This window comes from Marmota monax, unplaced genomic scaffold, assembly GCF_021218885.2.
Source record: "Marmota monax isolate L192 unplaced genomic scaffold, Marmota_monax_Labrador192_F-V1.1 WCK01_AAM20220418_F8-fsc00007, whole genome shotgun sequence".
In the NCBI taxonomy this organism is placed as follows: Eukaryota; Metazoa; Chordata; class Mammalia; order Rodentia; family Sciuridae; genus Marmota; species Marmota monax.
The window spans coordinates 15079129-15100699 of NW_026692781.1; positions in this window are offsets into that span (position 1 = coordinate 15079129).

A 21571-nucleotide genomic window follows, 5' to 3' on the forward strand; every position below is an offset into this window, starting at 1 on the left:
ATGCAGCTGTCTTTTGTATGCTGATTTCATTTACCTTAAGCATGTACACAAGAGAGTGGTATAGCTAGATGACATGATAGTTCTATTTTTAGTGTTTTGAGGAGCCTCCATACTGTTTTCCATAGTGGCTGTATTAATTTACATTCCTTCCAACTGTGTATATGGGTTCTTTTTCTCCACATCCTGGCCAGCATTTTTTAAAAATATATATAGTAGCCATTTTGACTAGGTGAAAAGAAATTTCAAGGTAGTTTTGATTTGCATTTATCTGATGGTTAAGGCATTGAGTCTTTTTTTAAATATAGAATTATCCATTTATATTTCTTCTTTTGGAATGAATCTGTCAGATCATTTGCCCATTTTGATTGGATTACTTGCTTTTTAGTTGTTAAGATCTTCAGTTCTTTGTGTACTCTGGATATTAATCCTCTGTCAGAGGAATAGCTGGCAGATTGTTTCCCATTTTTGTGCAAAAGCTTTTTCCTTTAATGCCATCCCATTGTCAATTCTTGCTTTTATTTCCTGAGCTATTAGAATTCTGTTCAGGAAATATTTGCCTGTGCCAAAATCTTGGAGTATTTCCCCTATGTTCTCTAGTAATTTTAAGGTTTATATTATAAACCTTATATTAAGGTCTTTGATCCATTTTGAGTTGATTTTTGTACAGGATGAGAAATACAGGGCTAGTTTCAATCATTTAAATGTGCATATTCAGTTTTCCCAGCACCATTTGTTGAAGAGCATCACTTTCCTCCAACGTGCATTTTTAGCATCTCTGTCAGGAATCAACTGGCTGTAGATGTGTTGATTTAGTTATGGGTCCTCTATTCTGTTCTATGTCATCATGTTCTTTAACAGAGCAGCAGATTCCCTGCTGTGGCCCCATAAACTCGTATGGCACAAACTCCCACATATAGCACAGGCATGTTCACCTGCCTTCTCTTTCCATGGTGCTGCACAGCTCATTAGTGAGTATGACTGAATAGATTTCTCTCCAATTAAAAAAAAATCTTCAGTGCTTGTAATCTCTTTCAGTCATCCAAGGCCCTTATTTTTTTGAAACCCACAGAAAAATAAAGGCATAGCATGCAGCAATCACAAGCTTATTGGTTTATAAAACATGTTTTTTTAAAACATCCAGGAAGTAAAACTTAAAAAACAGATAGAAAACTTGGGTATAGTTAGAAGAGTGGGTTTTGGTCATTCCTCACCACATGTAAGCCATGGGAGGCAGTATAAATTATTAACCCCCCAGGAGCCTGAGTTTTCCTCATAAGGTTGTTGTAATTAGATATAAGATGTATTATGTTTAAAGGGCTTGAATACTTGAGTCAGAGGGTGAGAATGGCAAAAGCATATGTAAGTTTTTTATAGGTGTTTTACATATGGGACACTGACATATAATGGGTTAAGAAAGGTTCTGATGTCTCCTAAGCTTTATAGGTATAGCCACCAGTGAGAGGTACAAAGCCTCCAGACAGATAACATTGCTTAGCGAAATTCCTACTCAGAACTTTTCTCATGAGTACAATAATAAGATTATTCTTTTACCAATGCACAATGACTTTTACCCAGGCACAAAATAACTTTACCCTACAAGGACAATAACACTGAACTTTTGCTCACTTGTTAAATGAGAGGTTGGTAGTGAGAAATAGAATTTGTTAAATAAGAGGGAGATGGTGACAAATAGGATAAAAGGAATGGTATAAATATGGACACACCCACAAAATCACAGTGTTTTATGTTATAAAAGAGAAAAGTGATTACCATGGTATAAAACTAATAAATTTTCTAATGTATCAATAGGTAACATTATTTTGACATTTGTGCATTGGATTATTCCAAAATGGCGAGCTATAAACCCATGCTTTGGCATGAAATGCTTTCTTTTGTGTAATAACCAAGACCCCTTATTTACACATCTTGTCTGTCTGACTCTTCTTTCATGTGTAAGACATTTTACAGGGTACTGAACATGTGCTTCAAGATCCTGACCTATGATATAAGTCTTGGAACAGGTTTACTGATGCTTGGTTACTGTTAGCAAAATGTTTCTACCTTCCACACCCTTTTCAGCCACTTTAATGCCTTTAATGAGAGACTCATGTTACCCTGTTATCCTGCAACTCCAAACCCCAGCTCTCCCATGACTGCCACCATGGCATAATTAAAATTACAAGTTGAAGTTCTTTTTGTAGTTTTTAATTTGTTTTGCATGGAACTAAGGGATGTTCAGGCTGGATGTGGTACAGTAGAGATAGTTACCAAAAAACTCCATTCTGTTCAACAAGAGGATATACTATCCATAAAAGTACTATATGACCCCAGGGGCATAAATGCTTTCTAAAAGTAGGACATCCTACCTGAAAAGTACACCAAATGCATTCTTTTCATGACCCAGAGGGGGGAATCAAATACAACATTCTTTAAATACTGGTGTTGAATATTTATGTATAACAATAATAATGTTACCATACATTTTAATACACTTTAATTCACATGGTTAGTATTGTGCTAAATATATAGAAATGAAAAAGATACAGTTCTTGCCCTGCAAAGCTTAGGCTCATATATGTCATCTCTTAATGACAGTCCTGTTTCAGTGTTTCACAGGTGAGCAAGAGAAATCCAAACTGGAGATTTTAGAGGCCTTCTGAGTGTTTCCAGGGATAAAGGTAGTTATAAAAGTATACAATATGACCTGAAATATTATAAATTTTTTTGAGACTGTTGACCTGGACTTCACAGTGAAACTCATTCTTTAGACTGCTCTTTAAAATATATTAATTAACATAAAAGCAGGTGGGGCTTCAATTTATGAAAGAAATCTTGATAGACTACTAACTGTGTTTGGGAGCATTCATTCTGTCCATTAAGTTAGCCATCATACATTTTTCCAGATGAGACCTTTCTAGCAATTCATACAGTTTTAGTTCTTCATGCAAGAGATAAAAGCTACTACATAGCACCAGGCCCACATCCTGTACATTTCCATTTGAAGTAGATTCTGAATTAAGCATAAAGATTAGCAGATAATATCAGGAAAGAAGCCATGATAGAGCTGTCCATGACAAGTAAAAACAATACCACTAAAGTACTAGTCTCCCGTTTTGTCATCTCATATCAATTTTAATACCTTATGTCTCATCAGAGAGCGGTTATACTCTGACATGTTCCCTCTTGGTGCAAGATGGCAGCTACTAAAATATAAATCAGTGTAGAGAATTACTGGATTTAGAGCCAATTCTTCTAATCGAAAATAACAGCAATGTTAATTTCAGCTTGAGAATGATGGCTTTTGTATGGTGATATAATGGTACAGACTATAATGGTGTCAACTACTGCAATAAAATATCCTTCAAATGGGCTACCTTTTTTACATTTAGACTAGGGTGACTTCTGTCACATTTCTTTTTTTGGCATGAAACTGACATCTATTAAATAAATATTAATCCCTAGCAGTCTTCAAAGCAGCCTCAACCATATCAGGATTTTAAATAACTTCATTAATTGCTTAACTACCTTTTCCCTAAATTCCTAAGGGATCCTTTGATGCTAGTCACTCTAATGAGTTACCAAGTGATTCATGACTTCAACCTGTTATCATGCAAAATACATTTCCAGTTGGAAATCTTTGCAGATGGCTTTGCCAGAAAGTAAGTAACCTCTCTAGACTTTAAAGAGGGAAGATTCCATTTATGCAGTGTGTGAAGAAAATGATCTGGCTTTTTTTTTAACATTAGTGCTCTAAGATGGTATAATGTACCCCAAAATTCAATTTGGGCAATATATGATCAAATAAAGGAATTCTGTTTGAATGCTAAAAGATTGTTTACATTGTTTGTCAGTGAATTATCCATGAAAAATCTCTTTATAACATGCTGTCTAGTTTTTGCTTAATGAATTTTTATACTACCTTTTTCCTTCCAAAGTAGTCATACAAAAACATAGAACATAAGAAATTAGGGGCTGGGGTTGTGGCTCAGCGGTAGAGTGCTTGCCTAGCACGTGCGAGGCCTGGGTTGGATCCTTAGCACCACACAAAAATAAATAAAGAAAATAAAGAAAAAAATATGAAATTAATTTAAACAAGAAATCATTGATAAAGTAATAATTTTGCAGAGGATAAGAAGAAATAATCTTTGAAATCTCTTTAACAGCTATGTTTCTACTTAAATTATAATTAAACATTGTATAATCTTTGGTTTTAATAAAAAAAATTTTTCTTACACTGGCATATATGTATAATTTTTAAAATCACTGTAATGTTAACAAGGAAGTCTATTGTTATGGCTTTGGATCTGGAATGTTCCCCAAAAGCTTATGTATTAAGCAATGTAGCAATGTTCAGAGGTGAAAAGATTGGATAATGAGAGCATTAGCCTCATAGTTGATGAATCCATATGATGATTTAATAATCTGAATGGACTATGGGGTGATAACTAGGAAGGTGGGGTATGACTGGAGAAAGTAGGTCACTGGAGGAATGCCCTTGGGGATTATGTCTTGTCCCTGGTTCCACTCTCTCTTTTGTTCTTTCTCCCCAACCCTCTCTCTCTCTGTCCCCCTCCCTTCGATCCTCCTTCCCTGCCTCCCTCCCTCCTTTCTGGCTGCCATTAGCTGAGAATCTTTCTTTTGCCATGTCCTTTCTGTGATGATGTTCCATTCCACCTCCCCTAGGGCCAAGAGCAATAGAGTCAGCTACCCTGGACTGAAACCCCTGAAACCATGAGCCAGAATAAACTTTTCCTCCTCTAGGTGGTTCTTGCCAGGAATTTTGATCACAGCTACCAAAAGCTGACTAACATATATATCATTCCTGGAGAAGACCTTCTGGGAGTCCATCATTTTCCCTTGTACTCTGGTCTGGCTGCTGTCCAGGACTGGGGTGGATTCCACTTAGGCTTTCCTTTGTCCTGAGTTGAATCACCCATTTCCAGTGTTTTAGAATAAAGGAAACTACCAAACTGCCTTTGGGAGCATTCATTCTGTCAGTCAACCCCGCCATCATACATTCTTACAAATGAGATCTTTCTAGCACTTAATATGGTTTCTAGTTCCTCAGGTAAGATAATCGCTAATTATATACCAGACTCACATCTTGTACATTGCCTTTTGAAAAAGTAAATTCTGAATCAAGCACAAAAATTCACAGATAACTGTTGAATAGCTTTTAAAAATTGTATGTTTATAGTATTCTGAGGACTAGGAATTTTTGCAAGTCTATGTTCTTAGGCAATAAAGATGGCTGGAAGAATGTATGCAGACTCCTCCTCTTTTATAGGAAGATACTTTTGAGTCTGAGACCTCATTGAAGATTAAATCTGCAAATTCCTAAGATTAAATCTGCAAATTGAAAGGGAGTCACTTAGGTCAAATAAACCTTTTAATTTATAACTATACTGTCCACTTCTACTTTCAGTATCTATCTGGTGTCTCCAGTTCCTGAACTTTTCTCAGACTTGCGGCATAAATCAGTTTATTTTCCTGGGTACAGATTTCGACTTTCCATCTTCCCAACATATGTTGACATTGGCTCCTCTTTTTTTTAAATTTTTATCCTGTGGATGGTGGTGGTGGTAGTAGTGGTGATGATTTTACTATCACATTAGTCAGTGGTGGTAAGGAATGCAGCAATGATAAGTAGATTTGTTCAGTCTGCCATATTAACTAGATGTTGGTTTTTCAAGTCTTGTCGTTTAGTCAGGAATTTAGGCAGTCAACTAACAGGTCTAATATGAACTGAAAATATTTCCAATCTATTGAGATGGAAACTCCTCTAGGTTTCTTTGTGAATATTTCAGTCATTTTAAATCCCTGCTTATAGAGATTGCACAGAACTTCCCTGGGAGCTACCACATATGGAAGGAAGGATAAAAGGCTGCTACTGGTTAGGACATTAGGACACCAGTTCCTCCTCCCACACAAAATCTAAGAAATTCGATCTTTGCCTGTTTCAGATATTATATTTTATATTATTTTAATTGGACAAAGAATTTCAGATATCTAAAATGTTTGAATCCATTGTAAGTCAAAATACAATTAAATGTATACTATGCAGAACTCTTGAGAATGAGTGACTGGGTCTTATGACATACAATAATACCTTACGACCCTTAATATGCTAATTGTTTTTTCTTCACTATCATCCACATATGGGCTGTAGTCTAGGATCCTGTGTCAGCATGTGGTCATACTCCAAGTGGATGTTCTTTGTACCTTAAAAAGGTGCTGAACTGGGACACAAAGTAGTATAATATTCCTTAGTGTGTCTACCTGCTCTATCTTATGACTTTCATTTTCTTTTCATTCTTTCTCTTGCCTTCATTAATCTTATAACAACTTAGCCAGAAGTTCATTCTTTTTTTTCATTAACATTTTCAGAGAACATACGCAAATGATTCTTTCATTCCATTTGTAAAGCAGCAATCAGTTTATATTCCCTATAACCACTGGGTGATTGTTTCCATACACTGAGTGCTTACTTAAATACCAAAGGGTTCATTTTCCCAGGCACAGAGCCATTTAAAAACCTGATACTTTTGGAAATATGGAATTTTTCTAAGAGAATAACTGACCATAGGTGAAAATAATTAATAAGTTAGCATAGTGTAGACATAGTTAAACACCTGATTTATTTCACTAAGGAGCAAACCCCAATATCCTGACTCTCATTGTGAGTGTTACCATTGAGGAGAAAATAAGCATTCCCCATGCATAAACCAGTTCTTTGTACCTTTCTGACTGTATGGCTTCAGGATCCAACCATCTCTATGAAATTCAAAAAACAAGAAATTTATTCCTGAGTCAATTATTGGCCATATTTAAAAACTATATGCTTATAATGTATAATTTTTCAAATACAGAAAGTATTAGGTATATCTCAGTTTATTAAAAAAAATCAATGTATGAAATGTTTGGAAGCTATAGGATTTTTACAAAAGAACACATGTAGGCCTTGGAATGGGGCAAAATTGAATTAATAAGGACTCAAGGCACAAATTAAGCTTACTCTAGGATCCTTTTATGCATGTATACATTCTAAGGGAGAAGTGTATGTGTCAATTGACCATATTTATAATAGTCAAGTGAGACTATTTTTATTCAGAGGTTGTAAGTTAGAGGGGGAAAAAAATCATGTAATATTGCAGAGAGATACTTCCAAACATGCTGAATGTTTGTTGAGATTTAAAATAAACTTTGCCTATAGGTTCTTAATTCCTTAACTACCTGATCCCTCCAAACAAAGATGACAAGTAGAAGTTCTAGAATGTATTATTGTTTTTTCCCCAAATACTGTAATAAGTTCTCCACGAATCAAGAACTTTACCTTCCTACTAGGCAAACCATGGTCAGATAACACTAATGGTATGGAACAACCCAGTCTCTGTGTCTGAGAACAAAGAGAGGCAGGCAGATCTTGAATTGAACAGAGTACAATTTTCTGGGGAACGTGCTGACAGAGCATGGTGCTGGGAATCAGCAAGAGCAAATGGATCCCCACAGTTTGGGTCTGAAGGTAGGGGCCTATGTATCTGTCAGGACAAAAGTGACCTAATCCAAGTTGTAATGTGCTTGGCTTATCTTAAGCTAACATCAAAGAGTCAGGCATGTTCCTGGCGCCAGGGTCTGGTTGTCAGGCTCCACATATCAATCTAGTGGTTTCATGTGTTTATAGTTTTCTGGGAAATCATACAGGAAAAACCAACTAGAGCTCCTCTGGTCAGTCATGGCAGTTACAGCTCAAGATGGCTGCAGTCTTGTCAAGTCAAATCCATACAGATGTTCTTGCTGCCACTGCCACAATTCCCAGGGATGTATCACATTCTATAGTGACTCCAACTGAACCCTTAGTTTCAGTGTCCTTCCTTTTGCTTTTTATATTTTTTTATTTAGGATAAAAGATATGGCATTTTATTAAATTCAGATAGAGTGTGTGTTAATATGTTAAATCCTTTACTAGGAGTCAAATTACCACTCCCCCTTTTTTTAAAAAAAAAAATCATATAACAGAAACTTTCTTAAAAATTTTTGTGTATGATTCAAATATGCAAGTATAACGAATCTGAAATTAATTCTTTTGAACTATACCACAATTCACTTTTGAAGCCAAAGTCAAACTGCAAGTTAAGCTCTGATTACAACATTCTCATCCAGTTGTAGTAATATTGTATGGTGGCTTCACCTGGGCTCATTTTCTACTGATGTGTCATGGTTGAGAAAAGTCACACATTTGGGTTTTAAAAATTTAGGTGTGTCATGGTGTTTTTGCAATTGGCAAATTATAATGTAGTTTCATTACTCAAAATGAAAAAGTCATTAATTTATAGACTAGAAAACTATAGCTCAAATTTTCTAGAATCTAGAAGACTGAACATTTTGAAGGATAAATTATCTTTTCTCACCAATTTTCCTTTTTAAACAAAAAAGGATAAATTGATATGGAGAGAATGAAGCCAATAAGGTAAAACCAAGGAAATAAAGTTGGATTTTTAGAATAAGACATCCTGTTTTTATAATATTTTTTAGTGCTAATGGATTTAACAAAAAATATAAATAAAAGAGAATGACTTTTGAAACCAAATTTTTAGATGAGGAAGTTCAGGATAAGAACTTTAGTCATTTAGCAAGTATGGATTAAGTACTCATAGTGTTTTCCAGTGTACTTGGGTACTTTGAATCAACTAAGCATATCCTCTGATCTATCTCAATATAGACAGTCATGATATCAGATAACAGAAAGCAATTGATGTGAATATAAACAGATAATTGCACTAATTGCAAGTCTGTGTAGAAATGAAACAAGTCAAGGGGAAAGTGGCTGAAACTTATAAAATTTACAGGAGGATAAAGGCTTGGCTCCCCCTAAACTCAGAAATGTGGCTGATTTCTTTTATGAGCATAAAAAAGGAAGAAGAGAGAAATGAACCTTTAGCCAATAATTTTGCAATAACCAGTTTTGACTCCAATATCATTTGTATCCATTGCTAAGAATAAAAATGTGCTAGTAGACTTAGGAAGGAAATAATGTCTAAAACAAGAACTTCAAAGGATTTTTTTTAACTACATTTCTACATACTAAATGTATGTGAACTACATTTCAGCCTATAAGGAACATTTGCTTTGTTAAAAAGCCTGCATGTATCATATGACTAGCATATTTACACCATGACTGAAAGAGTATTTATCATCTTTCCTTTCAACAAATTCCCTCTCCAGCATTTCCCAGCTCTAATGATTGTCATCACCAACTTCCAAGTTGCTTGAGTCAGAAATGTTGGCATCTTTCTTTTAAGTCTTGTTGCTCTTTCAACTTGTATGTCCTCGCAGTCCCTGAATTTTATACTTTCACGAGTCTGTTGAATTTATTCATAATTTTTCCTTTCCCACTGCTCTATCTCATTTGGTCCTTCTTTCAGGTTAGTTCCTACCTCTTCTATTCCTCCATACTAAAGCCAAGATAATTTCCCGTTAGCACAAATGAGAATGGATCATTCCTAATTTAAAACCCTGGTCTGTTTTCTCATCATCCCAAGAATAAAGTTCAAAGCCCCTGGTATGGTTTTGCCCTGGACTTTATTGGCCTCTCCAGCCTCATGCCTGTGACTCTGTGTATTCCAGCCATTCTCCATCCTCCACTGTAACAACACTGGGACTGCACCTTTTGTTTCTAGGCTGTCAACAAACTGCCCTTTCATAGAATGTTCTTCCCTTCTCTCTTTCCATAGCCCACTATCACTATCCTGTCTGCTTTACTCATAATTAGCTTCCTGGTCCTCAGCTTGCTTGGGATTTCCATAAACCACCCCCCACCCCCAAAAAAACAAAAAAACAACAACAACAAAAAAAACAAAACCTTTCTATACTCCTATTCTTCAGTCTCTGGTGAGGGGTCAGTTACTGTGGTGGGTATTTTTTCTGTTGTCATTGCATGTTTACTTGTAAGTCTCACTAAGATACAAGTTCATTAGGACTAGAGATGGTATCTTGTTGCCCCTTAGAGTATATTCCCAATTTGTAGCACAATGTCTGGTATTCACGGAGTATCTGTTGGAGGAATTAATCTTTAATAGACATTTTATGTTTTCTTCTACGAAGTTTTGTTCAAAGGAAGAAAAAAACTGTGCTAGTATCAAAAGACAGCTCAGCCACACTAAACCTCATTAATCATATTTGTAAACAGATCTTTGATACTATTCATACAGGCTGTCCTAACTAAGCAAACTTGAATCTAGGCTAGCTAAAAATGATGATAGCTAACATTTACTGAGGACATACTATATGTTGGGCAATGTATTAAATTGTTCTTATTTTTTTAACCTCAGTTAATCCAAAAAAAAAAAAAAAACAGGGCAATACTTCCTAATTGTTCTTTTCTTCATTCCATATCCAGAAAGCCTTTTCAGCTATCCTCCAAAACATACTCCGAATCTATCCATTCCTTCAATTATTTCCTGCTTTCCCTTTAAACGTTACCTAAGCCACCACTGGATTAATATCAGGTTTATTAAGAAGTAATTTACATACAGCGACACTTGCATGGTCAGTTCTTCAGTTGGATGAGTTTTGATCCATGTAAACTGCTGTGTAACCCCTACCACGATGAGGCACAGAAGTCACTCCAGAAAGTTCATGCACTTTGTCCCCTCGTCTCATTCCAGCTAAGGCCATCGTATCCAACCTGTTCTGCCCTGCAGTTTTGCCTTTTTGAGAATTTTATATAAATGAGATAGATAACCTTTACAAATATGAAAATGTTTTGATCAACTTATCGCTGAATATAATGATTCTGAGATTTATCTATGCTGGTACACGTAGCAGTAGTTTGTTCCTTGTTATTGCTGAATATTATGTTTTATGGATGTATGGCAATTTGTTTATTTCTTCATTGGTTAATAGACATTAAATTGTTCCTAGTTTGGGCTATTATTTTATTTTAAAAGTGCTACAGATTTCCTCATACAAGTCTTTGTTGGACAATTTTTTTTTTTTTAGTTAAATTTCTAGAAGAAGAGATTGTTGGGTCATATGGTAGATGAATGTTGAGCTCAAAAGAAACTGCTTAACTGTTTTTCAAAGTGACTGTACATTTTGTGTTTCCTCCAGATATACATGAATGTACAAGTTACTCTGCATCCTTGCCCTCGCTTGGCATTTTCAGTTTTTAAAATTAATACAGTAGACATGGAGACATTTCACCATGTTTTTAACTAGTAAACAAGGATGTTGAGTAATTTTTCATGTGCTTTTTTTTGCCACTTGTATTTCCTCTTTTGTGAAGTGTCTGTTCACATCTTTCTTAAATTAATTGTGTTGTTGGCCTTCTTTCTTTATACATTCTGATAAATTCCTTTAAGAGGTAAAGTGCTTTGCTAACAGTCTGTGGCTGGTCTTTCTCCTAACAGTTTCCTTCAGTGCAGTTTTTTATTTTGGTGAGGTTCAAATGCTATGGTTTACAAGTGCTTTGTCCGATCCAAAACTCATGCTAAAATTTGATTACTTTGTTTTCGTGTTTGGAGCAGAGCCTTTAATAGATGGTTGGGCCTTTAGAAGGTTAATGCCTTTCTCATGGGAATGAGTTACTCTCAAGGAAGCAGGCTATTGCAGAGTCTCTTGTGGTGCTTTATCTATTCCTCATGGGCCTCCTCACTCTCTACTTTTCTACTACATTATGGAGCACAAGGCTTTTGCCAGATGCAACCACCTGATCTTAGACTTGCAGTATCCAGTACTATGAGCTAAATAACCTTTTCTTTATAAATTTTCCAACCTTAGGTATTCTGTTATACCAACAAAAATGGACTAAGATACCAATTTATCAATATTTTTTCATGGTTCACATATATTTTTGTGGTTGGGTGGTAGTAACAGGGATTGAACCCAGGGCCTTGTAAATGTTAGGCGAGTGCTTTGTCACTGAGTTATTTTTATTTTGAGACAGGGTCTCAAGAGTTTAGTTACCATGGATGGTTTGGAACTTGAGATCCCCTTGCCTTAGCCTTCCAAGTAATTGAGAGTATAGACATGTGCCACCATATCTGGCTTGGTTCATGCTGTCTAGTGTTGTCATTCTTATCTTATATAGGTCATCTTTGTCTAACCTAAGGACACAAAGATATTCTCCTAGAAGTTTATAGTTCTAGGTGTTTTACATTTAGTATGAGATAATGTTAGAGCTTTATTTTATTTCTTTTGCATAAGAATGTAGTTCCAGACTATATTTTTTTCCATAATACCAGAATCATCATAAACTTGTAGGAGTTAAGTTTTTAACATTTACATTTATTTATATTATTGCAAGCCCACGATTATTTGCCTCTCCATTAGGCACAGGCTGGAACTGCTGTGCTGACTTCCTCCTAGATGTTACAGTGCCTGGTTTTAGATACCACAAACTAGTCATCATTGCCTGGATGCAATGTGGCTGTGTGTAGGTGATATCAAATCATTGCTGTATGAGCAACAGACACTGTGGCAAGATGTGCTGGCAACATAGTTAAAAAATTAGATCCAGGTGATATGAACTAGGATCTTCTCTTGAATACTCACAGTGAGCAATATTGGCAATGCCTCACGACCTCCCCTTGGAAGGCAGCATCCACAGTTCTAGAATTACAATATTTCATGAAGAAGCTACTCTTTCCATTTGATAACATTCACATTTATTGGAACTATAAGATACTAAATCACAAAAAATTGCATAATGACTTAATTTACATATATTTGCTCTTTTATTTTTTTAAGAGACTAATGCAGATTTCCTGATGGCATATGCAGAATTTAATTTGATTTTTGGAGTCCTCAGAAAACTAGGTAGGAATTACCATTCTGGCTAGAAGACTGGGTTCTTCCTCCTGCCAGCTTCCTGTCTGTTTATTCTGCCTTGACTCCACAAGGATTCTCTAGGTCTTATTTAAATTGTACCAACATGCACAGACGTATCTGCCCTAGAGAAGCTCGACTTAACATTCTACTCATCACTAATGTTTCTTTTTCATTTGGGCTTTTAATTTTAATGAATTCCAAATTACTATTTATTCTGATAGAAACACTACTAATTGCACAGAGTACCTTAATAAAGAATGGTAACACGACTCTGAGCATCCTCCTTGTGGTTTTCTAATGCCTTGTACTTTTAAAACAGTATTAAGGCACTTTTCTTTCATAGCTGTTACCAAATGCTGTAACAACTCTTGCTCCTTGATGTTTTCCTAATGATGAGCCAACTTGAGATTCAAGGGTTTTATGGTGAGTTCTTAACGTTTTCATTAAATTTGACCAACTAAAAAAGTTTGGAAAACATATTGACCTGATGATGATGTACAAAATAAGTCTCTAGATTTGTGCTTAAAACAGATATAAAAATAAAGGAATCAATTTTATTTTCTTGATCTTGATACCCCTTAGAGCTTATTATTGGATCCTCCTTCATTTATTTTACTATAAAAGATTTAATAGATTGCATTGATGGCCTTCTTCTTCTTCTCCTCCGCCTCATAACCACACCTCTTGTTAAGTGATTTACAGTTTCCTTGTTAAGACATGAGACTTTTTCTTTGCCTCTTGATCTGAGTGTAGGCTTATAAATGGTTTCAGCCAATGGGGTGCAATAGATGTGATGCATGCAGAGACTTGGAGGAACACATCTGAGGTTGGATTTATTCTCTTGTGCTTCAGTTATTGCCCCAGAACTGCAGGCCCAGCCCAGACTGTTGGTTTCAGGATGAAGGTAAGAAATGCATGCAGCAGACCTCAGCTACCCCAGCCAAGACACGCTTGGATTTGTTTACCTCCAGATACATTCAGACGCCTGAGTGAATCTAGTGTAGATAAGCTGGTTCTCACAGATACGTAAAGGATAAATGTTCATTGCTGTACATCTCTGAGGTGTGATCATTATTTGTTGCAGTTGTTAACCAGATTAAGAACTTTTTGAGGACACGATCCTTACTTACTTTTTTTTTTTTTAATCCTAGGTGACTGGAACTTGGTAGGAGCTTATTTAATGTTTATTGGAGCTTTCATCAATATGAGAGCCACTGAACATAGTTTTTGTCAATTAAATTTTCTTGCCTTCATATCTTATACTAGTAGCCACAACTGAGAGCTTCCACATCTAATAGAGAAACCCTGTGATGGTAATCCTAATGATACTTACCCCTCTAGTTTTTCCACACCCAATCTCTCCAGGAATACTTTCCACAGCCTCTCCCAAACCCCTGACTTAGATGGTATTTACCATTCTCAGCAGTAAGAACTTTGGCTAATAAAAATGAGTGTTTATGAATGAATGATGTATAGATAGTGAGGGCTAAATGGAAAATTTTATTTATACCCCAGCTCAACACAGGCAGTAGTGTTTTATCTCAGGTCATGTTTCACAGCAATTTGAAAAGGGACCTTTTTGTGCTTCCTTTTGAGCTAATCTCCTTCTATTCCTCTTCCAAAATAAATATCCTCTTCTCTATCAAACCTATTCTAAATTATCAATATAAAAAGTCAGCTAAATGAGGAATTCCAGGTAGCATTGTCTCTCATAAGGAGATTTGCATGTTGACATTCCTTCACTCATTCAACAATGCTAAACTCTGCCCAGCCCATTGAGAAGAGTTGAGGATCCAGTGACGGCTGAGCTGATCATGGTATCTTTCTTCACAGAATTCATGATTTAGAAGTGGGAATAGCTGGGAAGAGTAGTATATATTGAGAAGGAGAGGAAAAGGGGACAGTGGTGTGTGTGGCAAAAGTTGCTGATCTAGTCTAGAGAAGCAGGGACTTCCCCTGGGGAAATGATGGTTACCCTTAAAGAAGAAGTTGAATCTAGTCCAAAAGTATAGGAAAATCATTCTTGGAAAAGGAACTGCATAAAGTTCCCAAGGAGAGTTGGGTCATAGGTTTTTTCCAGGAACCAAAGAAGTCCTGGTGGGCGAGGGTGAAAAGAAACAGGGCGTGATCCTTGGTGACGATATTTTGAATGTGCTCAAAGTTTTGTATTAGTCAAAACATTGTTTTAGAGTGGTGTTTATGTAACCTGGGATGCTTCTGAAAGAAACTGATAGGTCAGGAAAACCCAGTGTTACAGAATCAGAATCTCCAATTAACGCCTCTGATTTGTGCTTTAACCTGCTCAGAGGGCAATTCTTATGTTCTCTAAATTTTAAGAACTACTGGCCCAAATGAATAAAGCTCACAAGTAGAAGAATGTCAGCTATCACCGGTAGGTAAGGGATGTATTCAGGTAGAATGGAGAGTATTCCTGAAACTATTAAAAATAACACTACCTAGGGTGGAAGGGAAAAGGAGGGGGCAGGGGTTTAGCAAGGGTGGTGGAATGTGATAGACATCATTATCCAAAGTACATGTATGAAGACCCGAATTGGGTGTCAAAATACTACATATACAAACAGAGATATGAAAAATTATGGTATATATGTGTAATAAGAATTGTAATGCATTCCACTGACATTATTTTTTAATCAATAAAAAATTAATAATAATACCACCTGGACCAGTGTCTGCTACTTTTTGGTCAGCAGCACCACTGATTCTGTGTATGGATAGGAGCATGGGGTCATGATAAGCAGGCCTGACATTCCTGAAATATTTCATTTTGAAGGAATATACTCAATAGAAATATCAAACAATTTTAAGGCACATTTAGCTCTAATCTATATATCATAATAAATCTTGGAAAGATAACTGGAATACATCTACCATACTGTTTTCTTAACAGCTGCCCCAGCCATACCCCATTTAAACATTTTTCTGGACTTGCCAATTCTATCCAGTCCCTCTGCCCTGTAGTATCTAGATGCTTGTGAAAGAAGCTGTTATTAAGGATAATTACTCACCTTTGCTGCCACTTATTGAGACTTACTCAACATGAAGCAGTTATGTTTGTTTTCTCAATAAATATTATTCTACTTGCTTCCCATTGTATAATATGAAATTTAAGTGTTCGAAAAATGAAATGTAACTTTTCAAAGAAAACTATTATTTTATGGAGATTAAATTTACTGCTTTGGAAAGTTTGAAATTGCTTTCAAGCTGGAAGTGGTAGTGTAAGCTGCTGAGGCAGGAGGATGGCAAGTTCAAAGCCATCCTCAGCAATTTAGCAAGGCCTTGAGCAACTTAGTGAGACCATGTTTCAAAATAAAAAATAAATAAATAAGTAGGGATGGGAATGTGGCTCAGTGGTTAAATACCCTTTGGGTTCAGTCTCTAGTACCAATAAATAAATAAATAAGTTTGGGGATCTGTGCCCTAACAGCTTTGAAGGTTGTTTACTGTTAAGAGTAGTGGTGTGTCCATGAGCAGTCTGTCAGAATAAGATTGAGATGGTAGATGGTAGTTAAAGTCCTTGTTCTGTTAAGAGCGATGTATATGTTGTTATTATTATAATTAATGGTGACAGAAGAGTGTTATAAAGCAGGAATCTTTTCCTTTTTCTGGAAGGACACATTATTTGTTCATTTGATTTATTTCCCCTACAGTGCAAAGCCAGAATCACATTTGTTTCTGTCTGGAAACCCTCAGAGATTATGGATACTTTTGAGATGGGTTTTCTTGCTCTGTTTCTCTCTCTCTCTCTCTCTCTCTCTCTCTCTCTCTCTCTCTCTCTCTCTCTCTCTCTCGTACATGCACTCTAATTATAATGGCAGGTATAGTAAGATCAGAGTATTTCCAAAACCTTCTGCTCCTTCTGCAATAATCCTCTGAGAGACCCAAAAGAGACAAGAAGAGTTTCCTTTTCAGATAAGCCAAGGACCCTCTCACAAGCCCACCATAAGCCTGTTATGGTTTAGACATGAAGTGTTCCCCAGAAGCTTATGTATGAGACAATGCAAGAACTTTCAGAGGTAAAATGTTTAGATTGTAGCTCAGAGGGGGTCCTGAAAGTACTTAACACTATTCTATGAAACTACTTTACATTATTGTAATGATGGAGGCATATCATCTTCTTATACATTTGTCTAAACATATTGAATGTACAATGCCAACAGGGAAGCCTAATGTAATGTGTAGACTGGTAGACAGTGATGTGTCCAAGTAGTCTTATCAGCTATAAACATTGTACTACTGTCTTAGGAGATGTTGATAACAGGGGAGACTATGAATGTGTTGGGGCACCGGGTATATGGGAACTTTCTGCACTTCCTCTCAAATTTTGCTGTGAATCTAAATTTACTCCAAAAAATAAAAATGAAGACCTTAAAAATCTGATTTGTTTTCTAGGGTTAAATTACTTCCAGTGATGTATATTTATCAACTCCCCTTTTCTTATTTATTTGAATAATAATTTATATAATAAAATCTATCTTAAAAATTCTTAGAAATGGAGCAGATAAACGAATTGATCAAGGTTACTGTCATGATTTTTATTGCTGGTTGAGTAGTCATCTTTATGTAGCCCTGTGACCATTTCCATGATCTCCTTTCATTTTCTCCATATCAGGGTCTCTGTACAAAACTACAACTACTTAAGCAATATGCTTATTGGGGATTTTAGACGACAGATAGACACTTGCTAAGATGATATATGTGCACACCTGATTTTTCTAAATACTTTATAGTAAGAAAATAAGTGGATGTGCAGAGAATATCTGCAATGCTGTATTTAAGGTTCCCACACATTATTTTTAGCATTACAAATTGACTGTCTAGCAGAATTAGGCAGAGAAAATATACATCAGATCTATGATGCTTTGTGAATAATTGAATAGCCACACAGGTGCAAAAGATTTCAGAAGAGATTTTTTTTTTTTTTTGGTGGGTAATATGTATTAGTTTTTTAAATGGCAGAGGAATATTTCAGGGACTTCTTGTCACCTTCACAATAAAAAATTTGCATAAGCATAGTTTATTAAATAGCCAACATTTTCCTAAACTTCTTGCATTATGATGATATTATCTGTATCACATTTGTCCTGAGAAAATAGCATTTTATCATTAATTCTTATTGTTGTTATGCTTTACAAAAACTGGCTTATTTTCCTTTTGTTTTGAGGAATAGGATGCTGCCGCAGCATGGTATTCTCATCACATTCCATTAAAGCACTCTGCATTTGTCCCTTGTAGCATTTGTCATAATTGTAATGATACAATAACCCACATAATGATCCATTTCCTATTTATCACTTCTCCTAACTTATAAGCTACATGCAGGTAGCCTTCATGGTAGAATCCTAACTTATACCATGCTCCCAACAAAAATTAGATAATTAACTCATTTTTTCTTTCCAGTTGAAGGATGAATAGACAGCAGGGAGTGTGGGATTGCATACTTTCCTCCACTCCTTCTCTCATCTTCTCTGGTGCTGTTGTGGGTTGTAGGTTCCTAAGAAGAAGCAGAGGGGACTCAGGGAGAGAGCTCCTCTTCCCCCTGCCCCAAACCTCTGCTCAGGTCCATACTCAATCCCACCCCTTTTGGCTCTGAGTGCTGGATGTCCTGCCACTGTAAATATATGCAGGTGGAAACAATTATTCTGAGACCAGCAAAGGTTGTGCACACTGCAAAATTTAACAACAACAACAACAACAAAATCATTGATTCCACACATGGCCAAGGTCATCCTCACACCACTTTTCATGTAGCATAAATTCAGATCCTTTTGTAGAGAAATTTTATTGTGAACAACTGCACTATTTTGAGAACATCCTTAACCTTTTGAAGTTGACTTCACAGAGGACATCCCCCTCACAGAGAAGATCGGTGACTTCACACAGTTTTCTTCAGTCTATCATCATGGACAGACTATGAAGCAAATGGAAGGCAATTCTAACAGAGTTTTATATTTCAGAGTTGGTTTATTCTGATTATGCTAATGCAAATACCTCACCACACACAGTATAGCTATAAAAGAAACTGTTAGAAAAAAATAGATCTATGACATGCTAAGTTATGGAATAGGGGAGACAGAGAGGCCATAGCTGCAGAGACTAACAGACCTGGTGAAAATAGATTAAAATGAAAATTAACCATTATTTAAGAAAATGTGTGTTAAAAATCAGATTATAATAATAGTAATATGAAACATCAATGAAGATAATGAAATCTGATGATGGATTGTGGACTCAAAAATATCTGAATTCAAAGATTAAGAAAGAAAATTCTTTTTGTGAAGGAGGTACCAGGGATTCAATTCAGGAGCACTCAACCACCAAACCACATCCCCAGCCCTATTTTGTATTTTATTTAGAGACAGGGTTGCTCAGCACCTCACTTTTGCTGAGGCTGGCTTTGACTTGCAATCCTTCTGTATCAGCCTCGGGAGTTGCTGGGATTACAGGTGTACACCACCATACCAGGTAAGAAAATTCTTAATAGCATATAAGTCCAGTGTCAAATAATGAAGAAAATTCCATGTCATGTTATAATTTGTGATTCAAACATTAGAAAAAAATATCAGAGATGCTAAAGGAACAAAACGTAGGTGTGGCTAATCATAATTTTAAAGTCAGTCAACCAACAGTACCTGGGGCCCTCCTGCAAATATTGCAGTAACCTCTGAAATGACTCACCCACTTCCCCATCTCTCCTAGTAGTACGTAAACATGTACTACACATAGGTCCTCTTCTTCTTTTCACACATTCATTATCTTCTAAGGCCCAGTTGCATGCCCACTGTCTTCCATGAGCCCTTCTCTGATACCCATTATCCCCCTCCTCTAACTTGCCATAAAACTTTATCATTGCCTGTCTTATTTATGACTCAGAACTTAACACTTTGCATTTTAGTGACTAATGCACATTTTAAAAACTTCCTTACTAGTTCATAAACATGGGATTGAAATTTCTGGGTATATTCTGCAGAGGTTATTAAATATCCAGGACACCCAGATCCTCCATGGATAAAAGTAGACAGTGCATGACTTTCATGAATAGATTCTGTCTAGAGAGCTCCATCGTTCTCTTTCCTCCCCAATTTCTCTTCTCTGATCTTCTAAATCTGGCTCAGAGACCCCACTCAATATTTAGCTCTTTTGTGAAACTTTTCAAGACCTCCAAGTTCAGGTTGTCTCTTCCCTGGCACACACATGTATTCATCATCTAGAAGGTTCAAATCACTATGTCAGCTTTATAGTACTTTTGTGCTACCTCCTGGGGTAGGTCATCATTTTTGTGTTCACCGACCCCTGTTTTCTCCAGTCATGATTGTAAACACTTTGAGAGGAGAGATCATGCTTTAGCCATTTTAGCTCTTACTGTCATTTAGTTTTTATTATGTACTTATCAGCCCCAGATATTAGGGAAGGAAGAAGGAAGGAAGGATCTTGCAAGGTAAGAGCTCCAATAGCAGAAAGAGAAACACAACACAGACCAGTGTTCTAAACTTAGCTTTTGCATGACTCAATAACATTGCATTTGGCTACATGAACTCTGATTTAACCAACAACTCCATGATGAGGTTGGTTAAATTATCAGCTCCAGACTAATAAATCACATTTATTTTTTTCCACTTTGTTTCTGAGTTATCCTAAACATCTGGTACATAGTAGGTGGTCAATAAATATTTGTTGGATGTAGGTGAATTGATGATTAGTGAAAGTTGACTTCTAATCATTCTGCATAAAAGATTGAGGGTTTTGGCAGGAGCCTTTTAGGAGCTAATTTCTTGGCTAGGAAATAGTAGAAAGCAGTGTGTGCTCCTGGCACACCTGTGCTGCAGGATAACTGGACTATTTAGGCAGGCCTGTTCTCCATGATCCTCATTTCACTTGATCTTAGGCATGCCTCCTCTAGCAGCTACAAGCTGCATTGGAATGGTCTCACTTGAAAATGCTCAGTCATTAATGATGTGGACTTATTGTGCCATTTCCCCTAGGGGCCCAGTAATTTTCCTCTGATTATTCTGAGTAGATATATGCAATGTGCCTCCTCTTTCAGAAATGTCTTTACTTCTGTGATAATTTCCAAAATATATTTTAGTTACCTTGAATTAAGGTGAAGAACTCTCTCTCCATTCACTTGTCATTAATAAACATAATCATCCCCCTCATCATGGAGTTGTTGGTTAAATCAGAGTTAATGTAGCCAAAAGCAGTGGTATTGAGTCACATCAAAGCTAAGCTTAGAACACTGGTCTGTGTTTCTCTTTTTGCTGTTGGAGCTCTTACCTTGCAAGATCCTTCCTTCCTTCCACCCTCCCTAATATCTATTGACAGCCCTCCAACACAAGGCACACTGCTACTTGCTGAAGATATAGTGGAAATGAGGTTAGAAATACTTTCTGTCCTAATGGAAATTAGTCTCTTAAAAGAGATTGACTACTGATTTTTGCTATTTTAATTCCAATTGTTTTAAATGCAACAAAGAAGAACAGAGAACTATGAAAGCTTAAAGGAATCCATCCTGGTTTGGTGGGAAAGGGACTGTAGGGTTTGGCAGTTTGGAAAGTATCATCTGGGAAAATGGGTTAAGTCTGAGCCATGAAGAACTAGCAAAGAAAGTGGGGGAAGAAGAAGAGAAATGTTCTACTAAGCAGAAGAGAATAAGTAGAGGTGACCCCCAACTTCCAATGGTTCAATTCACAGTCATAATTTTACTTCACCATGGTGTAAAAGTGAT